Source organism: Sphaeramia orbicularis, chromosome 21, assembly GCF_902148855.1.
Source record: "Sphaeramia orbicularis chromosome 21, fSphaOr1.1, whole genome shotgun sequence".
NCBI classification, from domain to species: domain Eukaryota; kingdom Metazoa; phylum Chordata; class Actinopteri; order Kurtiformes; family Apogonidae; genus Sphaeramia; species Sphaeramia orbicularis.
This window is the reverse complement of record NC_043977.1, coordinates 16,734,666-16,756,618: the sequence shown is the minus strand read 5'-3', so window position 1 is coordinate 16,756,618 and position 21,953 is coordinate 16,734,666. Positions and strand designations below refer to the sequence as shown.

Genomic DNA, 21,953 nt, shown 5'->3' with positions numbered 1-21,953 from the left:
TCCTGGCAGATTGGAAGTTTCTGACGTCCAACTCTGTAAAATGCATCAGAACGCCCGTCCAAGCTGGAGGTCCTTGATGCAAAGTTGGACCAGTTCAAAGTACCCCAACCTCACTGCAAACTACAACATGTCGTCAACACAACAATGGCGGCGCACAGTGTGCAAGTTCGCAATGAAAAAAAAATTCTCAATGTACAATTAGCTCATCCCCTTATTTCACTTTTTCCATCTCGTTTGTGTAAATGAGAACACTGCTGTGGACAGTCAAAATACCTCTTCAGTAACAAGACAAATAGGAGCTTAGATTTGCGATCTCCATGTTTGTTGTTTATGTTCAACATGGATCACCTGGAACACTTTGAGGTGGGATGTAGTTAACTCCAAGTGAGGTATATTCTACCTCCCAAGACTCTGGAATGCAGCATTAGGCTATCACTTACAGATTTGATAAAAAAATTGGTGATGTGTGTCATACGCTGTTTTAAGCTTCAATCACGTTTATCTCTCTGAGCCAATCGTATCACTTCCCTGATGTTGCCAAACACTCATCTAATGTTTGCTATAGTCTTGCGGTTCAGCAGAGTGTATTTCTTAGCTGCGATGGGAAAGATTAGTGAATATATTTGTGAGTTTGATGAATTTGATAAAGAAGAACGTAGATATAAAAAATATGTGTGCATTATCTCCACAAAATGATATATTTTTAATAATAGATTTTATCAGGTGTTGTAATTTTCCCGTCTATGGATAAGATGTTGGAGATCGTCACAGAGGTCATATGACTGTTGTGGAACCAGCATTTTTCACAGACTAGTTAGGGAACCACTTCTCCCATAGGTCTCCATTCAAACACACCAGTTTCTGAGCTCCCTCATAAATCATCGGCAGTACTCTGCAGTGGCCATATGGGAACTGTTATAGCAGAAAAATAAACATCAGATTAACACTTGTTAATGGTTACTGTAACTTTTTTATGAGTAGCTTGTGCTCAAGGCTAGTACGATTGATAAGACGCTACATTTTTCATTTCTTCCTTTCAAATTCACCAAATCTTGATGACAAATTTGATGACCTTGAAATATTTTGGGCTGTCTGTTACGATAATGCATATTAATAGTATCATATTATCATTAAATAGGATGAAAAATGACACCTTACTTAACTTTAAGTAGAGTGTACTTCCATAATTAAGACATACAGAGATATGTTTATTACTATTGATCAAATGTCTGGCCTCGGAGGATGTGTAGCGTTGATTGACATTTTCCTGTTTGTTAATGCTAAAAACAGCTTTCCTCATGTTAAATAGTAGTGGGCGGATTGATCCAAATATCGATAGTATTAATACCAGGTCGGTATCGGTATCAGATCAATACTAGCGTGGTGAGACTGATACTTTAGTTTCAGTTTTTCTCTTGTACGCATTGTGGTACACTATGTTGTTATATTTTCAGGTGGAAAATGAGACAGAAGCAAGCTGAATAATTTGTAAAAAGGCTATAAGATACAGATAATTTTGATTTCATTCTTGTATTGCAGTTTCTGGACACTACCTGAATAAAATTATTTGGTTTAATTTGTTTTCTGGTGACCATTTTGTGCACTTCGATAATTTAAGAAAAAAAATTCCAGACATGACAATGCATGGGTAAAAATGTTTTGTTACTGTTCTATTGTTTCTGAAAAAAACTTATTTTGATAATAAAGTGTTTTCTATTTACTTATAAACTTTGCCCTAATTCTGTCCTGGCTTTTAAGTATTTAATAATAAAAAAGGAAATATCACAAAACACTTAAAGGTCATGAAAATTAATTGAGATTATGCATCCACCTTAATAATTGAAACGTATCGGTATTGATATTGGTGATACTGGCCCTGTATTTACCTGGTATCAGATCAATGGTAAAATACGCAGTATCGCACACCACTAATGTTAAATGCTTTTTGGATTTTAGTGCAACAATTTATTGATACCTGATGCATATCAAGAGGAAATATGTGATTTTCTTCAACAGTGTGAATCAGAAATACCTGTGCAGTACTCTGTTTATTCTTCTTATATCTCTATGATCACACCTCATGGGCTACGTTCAGACAGCAGGTCTTAAAGCACAATGCAGATTTTTGGGTGAAATCTGTTTTTTTATATGCTCATTCATATACCACATTAAATGCAACTTCTATCAGTTTTGAGTATGAACTGAATGTGACCCTGAAGTGACCCGCATGCACAAAAGAGGTCCTGACGTAATACAGTCGTGGAAAATAATTATTAGCCCATCAAAAGTCATCAGAAACAATGGTTATACAATCTAGTACTAACTCCTGTGTGTATCATGTGACTGAAACAGTCAGCATAGAAAACATGGAATGCCTAAAAGCACTGTTTTTGGCAGTACAATGCCATAGATATTGATGGAAGAACCAAGAAAACCATGGAAAATGGCTCGATATCAGCTCTTAAATTAAACTCTTATCCTATTTTTGTTGTTATCATTATATTTGTCCAAACAAACGTACCTTTAGTTATACCAGCCATTAAAATGAACAAGAAATTGAAGAAAACAAGGGTGGTCTAATAATTTTTTCCGCAATTTTTAATGACGTAAAGGTCGAATAAACTTGACCTGGCTGTTCAGACTGAAGTCGCATTGCAAAATATCAGATACATATCAGATTTAGGACCACATATGAAAGTGGCCTGGGTCAGATTTGAAAAAAATCTGATTTGTGCTGTTCAAACTGTCTTTAAGAGATCGGACACAGGTCACAAATGGGCAAAAAAAATTGGATTTGGGCCACATTTGCCTGTAGTGTGAACATAGCCTTACTTTTCCTAAAGAGATTGTTTGGAGACGCACAGATATTCCCACCCATTTAATTTAAAGGAGTGATATTTAGCTTTTGTAAATGGAATTATGCATTTTAAAACATTTCCCTGTGGTCTACATAAACTGTAAATGCTATGCTTGGGTCTGAATTCTTCATTAATTCAACTCCACAGGTCCATTTTCAACCCTATTTCTGAGTAATGACACCAGAAAGGTCGTTTTGAGCGCTGGCCCTTTAAATACACATGACCTCACCCCCTCCCGGTTGTTAGTTGTGCTGCTCTGTCCCGTTCAACCAACAACTAAACATTTTAGGTAATCGGTTTGAAGTTTGGACATATTTTCAGTTCTTTCTACAACCGCTGCTGCTGCTGCTTAACAATTAAGTTGTACTCGGACAAATGTTTGTCTGATGTCTTGACCTTATATGTGCAAATGTCGTGACAAAGCTAGGTATAAAATGTAACAAATTAAGCAGGAATTAAAACAGCTTGTAGAAATCCACTCAATTTTTGCTAAATTGAATATAAAGATAGCTTTGCACCACCTGGAGGGTTCAAATTCAAATTTTTTTGAACTATTAGATTCCAAATACACAAATAAATGAACCAAAGACTAATAAAAGTGGGTTTAGCAAAATATGACCCCTTTAACATTCAGTTCAGTGATGGCAGATATCATCACAAACATTTGTTCAATAATACTCTCACTTTCTTTGACAAAAACTACCAACGGCTGTCACAATAAGAACTTCTGAATATGTAGAATAGAACAGCCTTCGGGGAAACCCAACTCTTTCCAAGGAAAACACAAGACTTCTGACCTGTGACGACCCGTTTGCTTTTTTGTTTTATAAACTTCTTTTTCTTATTCTGCCTATTTGTTCTGGATTTGTCCATTGTGTTGTTTTTTACCAGTGATGAATGCACCTTACAGGGCTTTCTTGTCATAGTGCTTGACAAGTATACTGTCATACTGTCACAACCAATGACACTCAAACATCAAGTGAGCGCTACACATCGCCTGGACTTTGAACAGTGACTTCTCAAAGTCACAGATTCTTACCAATCTCATTAGCTAGTGACAGCTACTCCCAAACATGGACAAAAGCCAAAACAAATCATGCCACGATCAGGATTTCGAATAAATAATTGTGATTCTAATGATCATTAAACTAAATGAGACTACTTCAGAAGTGCGTATAATGTAATTTAAGAAGGAAAGAGATGTTGTTTTTATTGCCTCATTGAAAACTGCTGCTAGAAAGAAACTGGCTTTGACCCTCTGTGGAGGCAAAGGAAGGACATGGAACACCAACAGAGAGGTTTCAGCTCTTTTTATGTTGCTTGTTCTTAAAAACACTGTTTAATCTCACATGAGTATTCCCTTGTACAACTATCCAAACACACACACATTTGTGTCATGAGAAAACGAGAGCTGTGATACAAGAAACAGAAGGGATAACGTCTCTTCTTCTTCAAAGATGAGTCATCATAGTCATCTTGTCCAAGCAATAAAAAGACGGCGGAGTGTAGCGCAAATGTACACTTTCAGTACACTGACACAGACACACATCAAAGGTAGCATCAAATACAGGTGTGCTAAGCGGCTCATATTGGGTTTTAGCCACTCCAGAGGGATCGTGGGGAAGTGGAGGTGGTGGTGGTGGGGGGGGTTGTGTGGCTGGAGGTGGGCACTTTGGCAACAAAGCATGGCAACACTCCTGCTGTGAGGATGAAAATAAGGCTTACACATTCCACTAGAGACAGCAGTCCTTCTTAACCCTTTCATGTATAGTGGTCACTACAGTGGACATCTCTTCTACAGCTGTTGTCTTGTATGTTCAGGGGTTTTGTTGTTTTAGTTTCATATCAGCCATCACAGTGGACACTTATGCATTAGTGATAGGACTTTCGGCTCATTGAAGGGAGTCGTTCACTGAAAAGAGCCGTTCAAAAGACTTATTCTTTTATGTTCTTGGCATTATTTTGAAACACCAATGTTTTAATGACTAAATAGGCTACATGTGATGATTGACATTACATTTTAAAGTGTTTAATTGGCGCGGCAGTAAACATTATCTTACCGAATAAAAGAATAGTTAGTTCAAATGTGTGGGCTAAATACATGACATGAGAGGTGACATTAGGCAAATGCTGGAATTTGACAAAAAACATCACGGTACATTATGTGGACTAGTCTGTAGCCTAAAAATGAAGAAGAAAATGAAACATTTTCTTATGAAATAACATTTTATTCTCCTCAAAACAAGAACAATAAATGTGTGTAAACATACGGAAAAAATTGCACAAAACACAACAGCGATTAATCGCTGCAATTACTTAAATACCTAAACTATAGTGCAATTCTCAAGTTGCACGCCCATCTTTTCTTTCTGAAAAGTGCATCCAAATACTACTCCTTTTTCTTTGGCTCATTACTCACATGTGGTCACTCACTCTCTCTCAAACTTTTCTCCGGTTTCAACCAGTCTTCCAGTTCCGCCTCCTCCAGTATGCTGATGCTCACCTCACGCTTCTAACTGTTGTTTTTTTGCGAACTTCTTGCCATGAGACATGCGCAGTGTGCAAGCACTCTTTTTTTTCTGCTCGCACATTCTCCTCCTGCCCAATGCCCCCCCAGTGACGCTAAATTGACAGGCAATCGGACACTCCCTCCTTAAAAAAAAAAAAAAAAAAAAAAAGAACGGCTCCTTACAAATACTCAGTTCCCATCGTTCATTTCAAAGAGCCCTTCAAAAGATTTGATTCGTTCATGAACATCCCATCACTATTTTGCATCATCCCAAACACTGCGATTCATACCATTACTGTAACTTTGCTGTTCTTGATAAACCTGATCTGCAGAAACATGTTTTGTTATTAGACTGTGAATAACAGTTTTCTATAACAAAAGGTTTTTTTGTTGCATATTATCTCCATGAATTGAGTAATAACTGGTATTAGAGTATATTAAAAAGTGAGAAAACATCAGATTAGCTACATTAAAAATGTTTTTATATCATAGTTTTCACACAGTATATCACTTTCTGATGATGGGTTTTAACTACAGGGGTTGGACAAAATAATGGAAACACCTTCACCTCAAGATGATAATGCCCCAATCCATACAGCTAGAATTGTTAAAGAATGGCATGAGGAACATTCTAATGAAGTTGAGCATCTCGTATGGCCGGCACAGTCCCCAGACCTCAACATTATTGAGCATTTATGGTCAGTTTTAGAGATTCAAGTAAAACGTTGATTTCCACCGCCATCGTCTCAAAGAGTTGGAGGATATTCTAACTGAAGAATGGCTTAAAATTCCTTTGGAAACAATTCACAAGTTGTATGAATCAATACCTCAGAGAACTGAGGCTGTAACTGCCGCAAAAGGCGGACCTACACCATATTAAATTATATTTTGTTGATTTTTTAAGGTGTTTCCATTATTTTGTCCAACCCCTGTACATGTTTCTTTGCATCAAAAATTAAACGCATGGTGTCCAGCTAAGTGGGCATTTTTGTAATTTCATGAAAAAAAGGTTCATTAAAAAAATTAAATTGCATTGTTTTGTCATGCCTAAAGAGGAATAAAATCACTAAAGAAAAAATATTGACTAAGGATCTCATAATTCATGCATGAAAGGGTTAAAATATGGCACTTACACAGCAGCAGGAAAAAAAAGACAGATGAGTTATCAACCATGAAGGGTTAATACTCATTTAGAAGGATTTAACATCAGAAATTACTACCATAGTGTAATACGCTTTCGAAATAATATAAAATGCGACAGTTAGCAGTAATATTTCAGTCAGTTGTCAGTTGCAGAGGGGATGATCTCCTGGGAAAACTTTTATCAGTTTTAAGTATGAACTGAATGCGACCCTGAAGTGACCCGCATGGGCGAAAGAGGTCCTGATGTAATACAGTAGTGGAAAATAATTATTAGCCCATCAAAAGTCATCAAAAACAATGGTTATGCAATCAAGTATACTGAACAACAAAAGAAACGCAAATTTTGGTCGTTAATTTAGGCAAGAGTTCAGCTGTCCTGTTGAGTTGTCAACTGAGATACACATTAAAATAAGTGAGTTGTAACCACTGGAGCGTGTGTTTGCAGGCAAACACGACCACGAGTGGTGTTGAGCACGTGTACAAAGTATTGGAGGTGCGGTATGTTTTGAGTGATATGGTAGTGGGAGCAACAAATGGGAGTGGCAATTCCCTTTGTTTATCCGGGGGCTATAAAAAGAAATGGTAAGATTCAAAAGTTACTGCATTACCACGATGCCTCGCCTTAACGATAATCTGAGAGAACGCGCCATTGGTATGCTTGATGCTGGTTTAACGGCTAGCAACGTTGCCATACGTCTGCAAGTGCACGAGTCCACCATCAGTAGGCTGAGGACACGATTCTGTGACACAGGGACCACTCGGGACAGACCAAGATCCGGAAGACCACGTGTGACCACCTGTAATCAGGATCGCCATATTCGCTTGGCCCATCTTCGTGACCACAATTCAATGTACTGCCACTGTAAATTTCACAGCTGGATATAAATATCTCATATGAAACCAATATTCATAATGAAACTCCCATATAAACCATTACCGAAACATACTTGCGTTAATTTTGTTGTTCAGTATACTAACTCCTGTTTGTATCATGTGACTGAAACAGAAAAGAAAAAATGGAATGCCTAAAAGCACTGTTTTTGGCAGTACAATGCCATAGTTGTCGATGGAAGAACCAAGAAAACCATGGAAAATGGCTTGATATCAGCTCTTAAATTAAATCCTTGGTGTCCAGCTAAGTGGACATTTTTGTAAATCCAATAAAAATAGGTTCATTAAAAATTAAATTGCATTGTTTTGTCATGCCTAAAGAGGAATAAAATCACTAAAGAAAAAATATTGACTAAGGATCTCATAATTCATGCATGAAAGGGTTAAAATATGGCACTTACACAGCAGCAGGGGGAAAAAAAAGACAGATGAGTTATCAACCATGAAGGGTTAATACTCATTTAGAAGGATTTAACGTCAGAAATTACTACCATAGTGTAATACGCTTTCGGAATAATATAAAATGCGACAGTTAGCAGTAATATTTTCAGTCAGTTGTCAGTTACAGAGGGGATGATCTCCTGGGAAAACTCTTACACTTGTAGACAATCCGTATTCTGTATCTGTTTACAGATGTGGCTTAGGCAGAGGGTTTAGGGAAGTGATATGGAAATAGAGGGGCTTAGTGATGCAAGGCAAACCTTAAACCCTCCCAGTGCACTACTGTGTATCTGACTTCAATGACCGCAGCCCTGCAGAGCTCATCGGTACGCCTCAATATGTATGGAAATGAGAAGCAATCATGCTAACGTGTGTTCAGTCTCTTCAAACATGCTAATGGTATCATTATACTTTCAGCCCTTTGCCACCCTTTCCCAACATTTCACCCCTTCACCAGACCCTTGGCTGTGTCTCCTTCTCCTTTCTTGAACTGAAACAGGTGTGGTTTTAATTATGCATTAAAATATATGTAGACGCAGTTCGATCCACTTGACCGAACTCCTCCTGCGGAGTATGTATACCTCCCTCTCTGCCCTTTTTTCCTTCTCTCTGCTTTTGCTTTCTCCTCCCCTTTCTCCTTTGTCGACTCTACCCAAAAAATCCTCCCTCCCTCTCCTCATCCTTTTAGAAGTTGGAGGGATTGAAGGACTCGATTTCAAAACAGCGCACGTCTTGGTGACTCAAGTGAGGGGTTTGTTCCGCTGCCACACTTCCGTTCACAAATACTCTGGCTTGGGGAAAAAAGGGAGGAGGGAAAAATCCCTGTTAATCTAGTGAATCTGGCTCTCTCTGTCTCTTTTGTTCACTGTTACCGGGTCTCTGATGCATTGATCCCTTGGGAGACATGGGTGGTGTTTGGGGAAAAGGAGGGCTGGGTGAGTGGGGAGGTTGTTGCACAGTTCAGTCTACTTGAGGTAAAGTAATGTGAACATCCGACTTTTGCAACCCCAGTTTTCTCAATCAAACCATACACTCCACTTTGTAACTGAAGAGATTATGGATCCATTAATAGTTTGCGACTTGTTTGAATCTGAAATACTGGCGCTTTCATCACACAAGAAGCAGTGACGTGCAGTGGGGTTCATGGCTGGGGAGGCACTGACTCTTTCAGAGCCAGATCTACAAATATATGGTGGCCTGAGAAACTGGAATAGAGAGAGTGAGCAAAAGGAATGGCCTGGGTATATGGGCTCTGCATCAAGTCAGCATAGGTAGACTGGCAGGAACTCAACAGGAAACCTTCAAAAAGAGCCATTTCAAACTAAAAATAAAAAAAAGTTTATGGTCTTACCTTTATTTGTACATGAAATCCATGCGCCAATCCTGGTGAATTAAAGTGTATAAAAAAGAATGAAGATTATAAGTGCATGAATCTGTGGACTCACAGGCGCCATCTATCATGAGGCAGGGGTACTGTTTGCCTCCCCTACTGACTTTTTCACTACGGTTTTATGATTAATCGCCGAGCCTAAACACATTACAGAAATACATTCCATATGTGATGCAGATTATGGAAGCATAGAGCATATAATCAGAGTGTTTGAAAGCATTTTAACTGCGATATACAGAGGGACAGCGACACAATATTTTCATCGGGCACCGGCAGAGTTCATGAGGGGAGGAGACAGTTCTCCAGGAGGAACAGCACAGCGCTGCCTCACGGCGCATCTCCTCCCTGTATTTGAATGGAGCATGCGGAAATTCTGCTATTCTAATTGACAAAAAAATAATAATAATAATAATAATAATAACAATATTGGATTCAAACAGAAAATGAGTTTATAGGACATACCAGCTGACAACTATCAACGTTTATAATATTTTATAGTCACGTTTTTTTTCTTTTCAAAATTGACAAGGGAGGCTCTGCCTCCTCTGACTGTACGTCACTGGCAAGAAGTGTTTCCAGAAAAGAAAGAGTCCAATTTTAATTTGTGTTTGAGGAAAATAAGGTTGAATCTCTGTCACGTGAGCTCCTCATTCACCTGTTTCAAGAGCTATTTTTAGCAGGAGTTCCAGGACAGCGTTGGATAATGTTGTTATCTTTAGCAGGTAATTTACTGCTCTAATTGCTCTGTAGCTAAATAGAGGAGGTCATATAAGTGACTCAGGAGTACATGTAGTGCTAGCACACACAAAAAGGAAACTTGCTCTTACATTAGCACCTGTGCAAAAGTCAGTAGTGCCACTATGCAGCCAAATGTATTAAAGGGGTCATATTTTGCGAAACCCACTTTTATTAGTCTTTGGTTCATTTATTTGTGTATTTGGACCCTAATAGTTCCAAAAGTTTGAATTTGAACCCTCCAGGTGCTGCAAAGCTATCTTTATATTCATTCCGGCAAAAATCGAGGTAATTTCTACAACCTGTTTTAATTCCTTCTTAATTTGTTTCATTTTATAACTACTTACATCACGACATTTGCACATATAAGGTCAAGATTTCCGCAAACATTTCTCCGAGTATGACATAATTGTTTGTCAGCAGCAGTGGTCGTAGTAAAAACTAAAAATATGTCCAAACTTTGAGCGGATTACCTAAAATGTTCAGTTGTTGGTTGTATTAACGAACACAAGTGGCTGAACGGGACAAAAAGCAAAGTCAACAACCTATACGGGGTGGGGTCATTTGCATTTAAAGGGCCAACGCTCAAAACGACCTTTCTGGTGTCATTTCTCAGAAACAGGGTTGAAGATGGACCTGTGGAATTGAATTAATGAAGAGTTCAGACCCAAGCATAGCATTTACAGTTTATGTAGACCACAGGGAAATGTTTTAAAATGCATAATTCCATTTAAAAAAGCAAAATATCACTCCTTTAACCCCGTAAAGCCTGAACCATCAAATCACCAACAGAAAATTCCAGTTCTTCGAAACTGGAGTCTTTACTGGTCCTTCTGAACAACCGCACATTTTTTTTTTTTTTTTGGTTTGTTTTCAAACATCAATTTCCATGTGTTTCCATGTTTCAATTTTGTATCATATTTGATACATCAGGTCTCAATGCTCAAATATTATTATTTATGAACAAACAAAAACATAACATAACACAAACATGTCTAAAAAAAATTGGTAATTCCTTTTCTAAACTGGCAAAGTTCTGCCTCCTTCCTCATTAATGACAATCTTGTAGTGTCACTGGAAAGGCCTCTGGTGAATGAATTCCTCCCCCCTGGTGGATTATTTGGCTATTTAAACTATCTTAAACTATGGAACGATCTGCCTCTCCATATCAGACAGGCCTCCTCTCTGTCTGTTTTTAAATCTCTTAAAAAAAAAACAGCTTTTTCTCCTTGGCTTTTGAAACCATGTGAGATGTTTGAAGGCACTATCTTTATTCTGTTGTTTCTATTTGGTAGTGATTTATTTTTCTTATTTATCTATTTTATTTATTTACTTTGTTGTTTTTAATTGTATGGCTTTTTAATCTATCTTGTTTTTTGTTGTTTTTTTTTTATTTTATTTGGGTTTTATTTATTCTTCTGTATAGCGCTTTGTCCTTTTTGTGCAGTTTCTGTGTCTTTAAATCTATTCTGTATTTTATTCTTCTATTTTGGTTTTAATTATTCTTCTTCTGTACAACACTTTGGTCCACTGCAGTTGTTTTAAAGTGCTTTACAAAGAAGATTGGATATATTATGTATCTAATTGTATACATTGGGTTTTTCAAGACAAAAAATATCACACTGATCATGTAGAGCACAGGTATCAAACATGCTGCCCGGGGGCCAAATCCGGCCCGCCAAAGGGTCCAGTCTGGCCCCTGGGATGAATTTGTGAAATGTAAAAATTACACTGAAGATACTAACAATCAAGGTTGTTTGATCCAAAGTGGTAAACTGTTAAAATACTATCATAATAACCTATAAATAATGAAAAAAAAGCTGTTTTTTCTTTTTGTTATTGTGTCAAAAAAGTTAAATTACACAAAAATGTTTACATTTACAGACTAGCCTTTCACAAAAAAATATGAACAACAACCTGGAATGTCTTAAGAGAAGTATGTAGTATTTTAACAATATTCTGCCTATTATTAAATGTTTTGTGTATTTGAAGATCCAGTGTGATCCGTAAGTTGTAATGCACATGTATAAATGATAAACTGAGGTGTAATATTGTTAAAATTGCACTTATTTTTCTTAAGAATTTTCAGGTTATTCTTATTTGTTCATGTTATATTTAAGTACAGTTCATAGATGTTAACATTTTCATTATGGAATTTTACTTTTTTCACTCAAAGACATAGAGAAAACTTTGGAGTTGATATTATTTATAAGTTCTTATCCTATTATTTACATTATTTTACTGGTCCGGCCCACTTTATTTCATATTAGGCTGCATGTGGCCCCTGAACTAAAATGAGTTTGACACCCCTGATGTCGAGGGCTTCAAAACTCAACATGTATCAAATATGATACAGTGGGCGTTATAGGGTTAAGACCTTTTTGGATATTTGAGCTCAGCATTATTCCTTTTGGGTGGTTTTTATGTTTTGATCATTGCTTGTAATCCTGGGGCCTGATTCCCTGAGGCTCTCATACCCTCATGCACTCGGCCTGCAACAGTGTTGGTGCAGTCGGATGCTTGTTTCGTTGATCTGTGTTTAATGAAAGTGACCACGCAGAGCAGATTTGGCCATTAGCTCAGCAAGGGCCTGTAATCACTACAAGTTGTTTCCCTTTTTTCATGCAGTTCATTATTGAACAAACAATCTGTGGGGAGAAAAGTGTGTGTACCTGCCATCCTCTTTCTCCCTCGTTTTATTTCCCTCTGCAAGGCTGCACTTTGGAAACTATTGATTTGGTAGCTTGAAAATAACAAACCAGCAACCATTGGGGTAGGGTAATAAACAGGCTCAGAAAAAAAGTACAAAAAAGCAACCATGAAGTGTGTGCCCTGAAATAATTATTACCTACAGTGTATACTCAGATTATGTCACCCAGAGTTGATTACTACTACGTGACACCTTTTACTTCTTACTAGTAAGAATACCTGGATTGTAGGTTCTTAGAGTTAGGTTTGACACAGTTCCCAAGGCAATGTTCCTAGACTACATAGACTTGGAGTTCTGTGGTTGTGTTGCAGGGTTGAAAAGACCTTCAGATCCTTTGTAGCGTACGTAAGAGTCATTAAACAGACCTCAGCGTGGGTTGTGAAATAAAGTCACAACTGGCTCTTCTTTATTCACACTGGAGGCTCATAGTACAACATATAAATGCATACTGTTAAAAATCTCTACATAGTATACAGTATTGTTGGATAGTATATGCTGATGCAAGACAGGTGTCGCAATACCCTGTTTTAAAAAGATACAGAACCCCTTTTTTTTATTATTATTATTATGCTTCTGCTTTGGCTATGACAAGGGAATTTGTTCAGATTTCATCAAATTTGGTGCAAATATTCACTTCGAATCAAGGTCTCATGAAAGTCAAGTCCTTATAAGGCTTTTGGTTATGAATGAATATTTATTTTGGTCGTGTACAAAACACATACATATAAGGAACATACAATTTAACAAAGGAAGAAGCTGAAGTCAGTGGTTTATTTATGCTTCTCCTACTTCCATCTTTTGAATTACCTGAAGTTGCAGCAAATAAGACGTTAACAAAAATTAGTCTACATTCAGTTTCATAAGTCATTTTGAGACTATTTTACTTTCGTTGCCCTTGAAAAGCTTTTTTAAAACTCGATAACAAGCTACACAATTTCACTTCATCATTCAAATGATTCCATAATTTGACACCTGTAACAGAAACACAGTGATATTTAACATCACTTCTTACTTTACATGTTTGTTTCTTTTTCTTTTCTTTTTTTTTTACTTTATTTTTATTGTTTGATTCCTGTACATTACAAAACAAAACGCACATAAGGGACATTTGGGATTCATTGACCATAATAAATGTTTGTGACTAACATTGGTTTTTGTAATAAATTGTCCATTTCTTCCATTTATCATGACACTGTTCTTCTTGTACTTCACGTTTCAAACACAAACAACCATTTTAAATTATAATTTCCTTCTCTTAAACTAAACATTTTTTGTTTGTACAAACAGGAAGACTTTTGTTCTTAGCACGAAAAATAATTTCCATTCCAGAACATTTCAATATACCAGATCCTACAAATTTATAAATTTATAGATCAAGTATTAAAATTCTTAGAAAAAAATTGTTTATACATCTGGAAAAAAAAAAAAAAAAAAAAAAAAGGGAAGATGTGGTGACGTCTTATATGTAAAGTACAAAATATCATTGCGGCATCATAGTGTTCTGAAAGAGAACCTTTATACACCTCTGTAAAAATATCCTCTTTGTAAGACAGTGTGTTCTTTTTTTTTTTTTTTTCGATATTTTTATTTTGAAGCTCCATCATAGTACAGGTTTGAAATCCCCCGATTGGTACATTATGCTTCATTTTTAATATCAACACAACACAACAAACACACATTCAGAAATAAATGGCATTGATAGAGTGAGAAAAGAGGAAGGAAAGAAGAAGAACGGGGAAAAAAACAACAAAAAAAGCAAAAAACATACAATTTAACCTCTCATCCACACACACCCCAACCCCCAGCCCCCCTCCCCATCCTCAGACCCATTAAGACAGGTCGGTGTAGTGCTACACTGTGGACTGCTGCTTATATAGTGGATCTTAACTGTCCGGCCGTTCCACATATGACATCACTGGTTTCCAAATTTTTTCAAATTCTCTCACTTGGTTCTTAAAGCTGTGGGAGACTTTCATCACCAATTTTTCATCAAATCTGTAAAACCCCCGTCATAGTCCAAGTATCACGAATCTGTAAGTCCTTTTGTGATCACTCACGTGAATCTCTTCTCTCACAGTGAACAATTTCACAGTGCCATCCACCATAAACAAACCATGTGATTACAAACAGAGCTGGGAGGTAACGATGTGCATAGTGGGAAGCGGAGGCTCGTGCCGCTGCCTGGCAGCAGCAGCAGCAGTGTAGCCATATGATATTACATGCCTGCAACAAACACAATGCGGAAACGGCTGAAACGCAGAAAGGGCTGAAGAGAAACAGAGCAAGCAGAGCTCCACCTGGCAGCAGCAGTTGCAACAAACACGATGCGGAAACGGCTGGCGCTCCACATCGTTTCCACATCGTGTTTGTTTCATCTATATAATATCATATGGATGCACACGAGCCTCCGCTTCCAACAATGCACATTGCAACAAAATTCCGAAGATGCCCGATTTACCTCCTGGCTCTGTTTGTAATCACATGGTTTGTTCATGGTGGATGGCACTTGGAAATTGTTCACCGTGAGAGAAGAGATTCAGGTGAGTAGTCAATGAAAAACTTACAGATTCGTGATACTTAGACTATGACTGAGGTTTTACAGATTTGATGAAAAACTGGTGACAAAAGTCTCCTGCGCCTTTAAGTGTGTATCTAATCCTCTAAAAGTAAAGGGTATCCATCACTGTTGTTATCCAGGCTTTAAAAGTTGTTGTTTCTTTTGACTTCCACAACAGGAGAATGAGCTTCTTTGCAGTGTGTTCTTCATAATAACCATGATAGTAGTGATAACTTTGATTTACCCTAAAAAAAAAAAAAAAACAGCAACAACAACAAAAACCCCAACTTAACCCTTTTATGCATGAATTATGAGAACCTTAGTCAAGATTTTTTTTTCTTGAGTGTTTTTATTCCTCCTTAGGCATGAAAAAACAATGCAATCAAGTTTTTTTTTTTTTTTTATGGAGTTACAAAAATGTCCACACATTTAATTTTTGAAGTAAAGAAACATTTAGAACCCAATATCAGAAAGTGATATAAAAACAATGAAATAATAACATTTTTAATGCTGCTAATCTGAGGTTTTCTCACATTTTAACATATTCTAATGCTAGTTATTACTCACTTCATGAAGATAATATGCAAAAAAAAAAAAAACAACTGATTTTGTCTAACAAATGACAATTGATTTACACTCGAACATGTTTCTGCAGATCAGGTTGATCAAAAACAGCAAAGTTTCAGTAATGGTCTGAATGTCAGTGTATGGGATGATGCATAAGCGTCCACTGCGTTGGCTGATATGGAACTAAAACAACAAAACCCATGACTATTCAAAAGAACAGCTGTAAAATAATTGTCCACTGTAGTGACCACTATGCATGGAAGGCTTATTACCATTTATCCCATTTCCAAGTCATTGCTGCATTTCTAATACGAGTCTGGACAGACAAGGATACAACTTCCAACTTCATTGGTTTGCAGATGCATAAAACCCTTGGGTGGTAATTGTAGTTTCTCCTCATATATAAACTGCAGTTTTCATGTTGACAAAACAAGACGCATGGCTGTAAGTAAAATGTATGTTTATTCTTACTAATGGTCCACAGGCTGTACACAGCACAGATCAATTCACTTCTATGTACTGCATATGAACACCACAAAGTCCAACTGTAAGAGGTGTTTTTAACCTGTGCAGACTAAAGGATCCAAGCCAAACTCAGTGAACTACAGGATAAGGTTAGGGATATGATAGATGACATAATTATATCATACCCTTTCCATTTTTGTCTCTCTTTTTTCTCCATCAGAGTTTGACAAGTCTGTGTTCACTGACTTCACAATGTTGTTAGTTTCTATCACATATCACACAGTACCCGCTTCCCCTGCCTGACTCCACAGCTGACAGCCTGTCACAGCCCCCAGGACAGACATTGTGTGGTGCGCTATGATTTTATAACCACAGTATGACCGCAGCAAAAAAGGGTTTTCTTTGTTTTTGATCTAATGGGAATGTGCAACTGGTAGTGCACTGAAGTAGACTGGTCACAAACCTTCTTAACAGCACCACCTTCTACTGAGTGATTTCTGTCGTTTTTGTGTTGTCGTGTAAATCAAATCTATGATTCCAGTGTTTTTCTTGGTGTTTTTGCTATAATATAATTTCACTATCTGCACAGACATTTTGGATCAGTATAATAAAATAAAAAAAATTTAAAAAAGCCATAAAAATTTCATTTCCGCCACTGCATTGTTTTAGATAAATACAAATTCCTTAATTTTAATAATTTTGTGAATTTTAAAAATGCGTGCCTGATATTTAAAGTTTTGCATGTACTAGCCCCTCCTCCTTTGACAGATTTAAACAAATCCCGGTCTGTCAGTGGGAGGGGCCACCAGGGCCACAGCTCCAGGAGACTGTGATGTGTCACACAGGTGCACTACTGTTGGATAAACGACACTTTCAGTCACTGGAACTGAATATTGGAACAGTTTACCACTAACATAAGAGACTCACAGTCATATGCCTCCTTCGAATTACAACTTAAACACTGGATGAAGGAAAACCAAACCTGTGACCATCAATAGATTGTCCTCACTGTGTTCTTCTGTGTGTTTTGCCTTTTTACCTCTGCCAGGAGGTGTTGTGATCACTTTGCTTTGTGTGTTTGTGTGCATGCTTTGTGTGTTTGTGTGCATGCATACGTGTTTGTTTGCTTGTTTGTTTGTTTGTGTGTTTGTTTGTCTCTTAGAAAGATAACTCAAAAAGTTATGGACGGATTTTCATGAAATGTTCAGGGGGGCGCAGATCTGTCTTGGCAGAGGCGTACACTCTCCGAGTGCTTTTCTAGTTGTCAGTTGTCTTTCTTGTCACCTGCCTAGGGACTACAGATGGAAATTAGCACTGTTGCTACAGTCTGGGATATTTACAGATGCTATTGTTGTAGATGTTCATTAATATGCACTGCCCCTAATAAATAAATAAATAAACAAGAAAAGCACTCAGAGAGCGCAGACCTCTGCCAAGACAGATCCCTCCCCCCGAACACCACCAAAATTTAATCATTTCTTCCTTGTGCCAGTATCAACATTTCCTGAAAATTTCCTGAAAATCCGTCCTTAACTTTTAGAGTTATCTTGCTAACAAACAAACAAACAAACAAACAAACATGCACGTAAACACGCAAACACACAAAGCAAAGCGATCACAATACCTCCTGGCGGAAGTAATAAACTAGAAAAACACTTAGAGAGTGCAGACCCCCACCAAGGCAGGTCAGTCCCCCCCCCGATCATTCCCAAAAATGTATAATTTTTTTTTCCTTGTGCCAGTATCACCATTTCCTGAAAATTTCCTGAAAATCCCTCCATAACTTTTTGAGTTATCTTGCTCACAGTCAAACAAACAAACAGACAGACAAACCCTGATGAAAACATAACTTCCACCGTTACACTTGGCGGAGGTCATAAATAAAGTAAAGTCATCATTTTTCTATTACAACTTTACAGTATTACATATAAACTGCAGTAATTTACATTTACAACATCAGTTTGTCTTAAATTAAACCAATTATTATCACAATTTATTAACACAGCGTATTTTATTTGATAATCTTTTACTAAAGCAGTAAACATGCTGAATATAAATTCCGTTTCACTCATTCACTGAAATACAGAGTCACCAGACCGTGGCCCGTCTGTTTCTATTAATGGTTATCAGCAGGGTAATGATGACGAAGCTGTGACTGCGGCTTACTTACTTGTGGGTGATGGCCATGCTCTCTGACAGCTGTCAGCCGCCATGACTGTGCTGCCAGGGCCCTCCTTAGGACTTATTTCAGCTCAGTACATCAGCTGCAACGGCACTTCACACACAGACTTGTTGATTATCAGCATCAGCGGGCTGGCGTGGAAAGACTTCTCTGACCGCCTGTCTGCTAATGACAGCCACCATGATGGTGGATGGGAGAAAGAGGACACAGCCTGTCACTTTGATTCATGCAATAGCAGCTCGTACTGGGTGGCTCCTCGCCAAAGTCTCGGTGGTCGTTATATCCTTTCCTAAATGACATTTAAAGTGTGAAGCAATGGCTGTCCTTGTGGCTCAGTCACCCCGGGCCGGGCCCCGGACATGAGCGCTGAACCCTCTGCCAAGTTTTGCACTGAGGTCACAAACCCTGGAGGAAGTTCACACACAGATGCTCTACTGCTGACACAAAGGAATACGTGAAAAATGACCTTGAAGATAGATACTGTCAGTAGTCCGGTATCTATCTGTGGATGCGCTTTTATCCTTTTAGTTTTTATTTGCTTCCATTTTTACAAGTACATTCTTATTCTGTTAAATTACACTCAAATCAGAAAAGAACTGACTTCGATTGTATATTTTTAATGAATTCCAATCTAAATTTCAAAGGTTTTTCTTATTTTATGTAGAAATACTATTAACTGTGGACGTAATTACACCTGCTGTGATTTTCAATAGAAAATCAGTATTACAGCCCTTCAATATGACATTTGATTTTCTTTTGGAGTAATAATTGGTTATAGATTGTTCTTAATTCATTTCTATTGATTAAAAAAAAAGGCCCCACAGCTTATTTCTTCATCAAATTTCTAAGGTGTGTTAATGTGATTGTTGCCTCATATTTGCGCACAAGAAAACACTGAGAGCTATTTTCACAGTCATTATGATTATTGTTATTATAGATTCTTATTATTTCCACATTAACAGGTAAAATAAATCTATAGTAATAATTCGGTATGTAATATGTCTCTGCATTTTCTCTTTAATTTGTGTCTAAGTTGATAGGTATGTGCAATGCAGGGCATGGTTTATGTCAGGGGTCTCAAACTCATTTTAGTTCAGGGGCCACATTCAGCCTAATATGATATAAAGTGGGCCAGACCAGTCAAATAATATAAATAATAGGATAAGAACTGATAAATAATGTCAACTCCAAAGTATTTTCTCTGTTTTTAAGTAAAAAAAGTCAAATTCTGTCATGAAAATGTTTACATCTACGAACCATACTTGAATATAACAATAACAAATATGAACCTGAAAATTCTTAAGAAAAATAAGTGCAATTTGAACAATGTTACGGCTTAGTTTATCATTTATACATATGCATTACAACTTACAGATCACAGTGGATCTACAAATACACAAAAAATTTGATTATGCTGACGCATTTTGTAACTAGAAGCACTCGGAGAGCGCAGACCTCCGCCAAGGCTGATCAGTGGCCCCCCCCGTGGCCCCCCCCAACCCCGATCACCACCAAAATGTAATCATTTCTTCCTTATCCCATTTCCAACAAACCCTGAAAATTTCATCCAAATCTGTCCATAACTTTTTGAGTTATGTTGCACACTAACGGACAGACAAACAAACAAACAGACAGACAAACAAACAAACAAACCCTGGCAAAAACATAACCTCCTTGGCGGAGGTAATAAACTATCTCAATGCATTATGTAATAAATTTTTTCGCATTATATAGTGAGTTATTACAATTTGAGAAATTTATTACAAAATGCACTTGACACATTTTTATTTTCAGGAAAATGTAATGTGCTAAATTAATCTTTAAACTGTGTGGTTAAAGTTCTGATTACATTACCTGTAACTCCTGTGACTAATTTCTTCTAAATTGCTCTGAAATTATATTAATTTGGATTGTTATTACATAATGAACCATGTTATTACTTTTTTTTTTTTTTTATAAAAATGTGTCAAGTGCATTTTGTAATAAATTTCTCAAATTGTAATAACTTACTACATAATGTGAAAAAATTTACTATATAATGCGTTGACGTAGTTTATTACAAAATGCGTCAGTTTATTACATAATCTGGCTTTATTACAAGATGACGTGACATTCTTATTACATTTTGAACTTTCATTACATAATGGGAATTTATTACATAATGCGGCTCAACAGACCTTGAACTTTGGCCTACTTGGCCCAAAATTTAATGGGTTCACCCCAGGGCCTAGGCCTGTCTGTGGGTAGAATTTTATTAAAGATGGTTGTCATAGTTTTCCAGTGAAGTTGCTAACAAACAAACAAACACGCAAACAAACACACAAAGCAAAGGGATCACAATACCTCCTGGTGAAGGTAATAAAACACACTAGGTGAAGTACAAATTCTCCCAAAACTTACTTGAGTACAGTAATGAAGTACTATTTCTTTGTTACTATACAATACTGCTCAGAACCTTACACTGGAAAAATGTGAATATAGTGTTCCCAAGGCCTGCATGTGTCTTTTCAGTCTTATAGGTTACCCACTTTTATTTCGGTATACACAACAATAGTGTTTTCCTCCTGTGTCATTCATTCGTTCATTCATTTCTGAACCGCTTAGTCCTTGGGAGGGTCATGTGGATGCTGGAGCCCATCCTATGGTGCACAGTGGGTGAAGGCAGGGTAAATGGACTGCACTTATATAGCACTTTTCCATACCTTCATGGTGCCCAAAGCGCTTTACAAAGCCTCACATTGACCCATTCACGCACACACTCATACACCAGTAGGCGGCTGTTGCCATGCAAGGCCCTGCTAGGCCCTACTGGGAGCAATTAAGGGTTCAGTGTCTTGCCCAAGGACACTTCAACATGTGGACGACCCGCTTCACCAACTGAGCCACAGCCACCCTGTGGGGTACACCCTGGGCATGTTGTCAGTTCATCGCAGGGTCGACATACAAATGAACAACCATTCACACCTATCAAGACTGGCCAGTTAATCTGTTAAGGTTCATGGATTTGCATGGTGGGAGGAAGCCAGGGTATTATCAAACCAGGTTGACAGTACTAACCACTGCGCCACCGTGCCACCCCTGAAATGTTCTTTTAGTCCAAAACACAGGTGTCAAACATGTGGCCCGGGGGCCAAAACCGGCCCGCCAAAGGGTCCAATGTGGCCAGTGGGATGAATTTGTGAAATGCAAAAATTACACTGAAGTTATTAACGATCAATGATGTTAAAATCATTTTAGGTCAATTCAATCTAAAGTGGGTCAGACCAATAAAATACTATCATAATAACCTATAAATTTTGAAAACCACAAATTTCCCTCTTTGTTTTAGTGTAAAAAAGGTAAAATTACACAAATACATAGCCTTTTCCAAAAAAAATTTGAACAACCTGAAATGTCGTAAGAGAAGTATGTGAAATTTTACCAGCATTCTGCCTTTTACTAAATGTTTTGTGTATTTGTAGATCCACTGTAATCTGTAAGCTGTGATGTACATGTGTAAATGATA

General features: G+C 37.5%; 1 protein-coding gene across 1 annotated transcript in view; it reads left to right on the top strand.

Annotated features, from left to right (window-relative positions):
• erbb4b (erb-b2 receptor tyrosine kinase 4b) overlaps positions 1-21,953 on the top strand; it is an 885,828-nt gene that overhangs the window by 503,588 nt on the left and 360,287 nt on the right. The window lies entirely within an intron of this gene.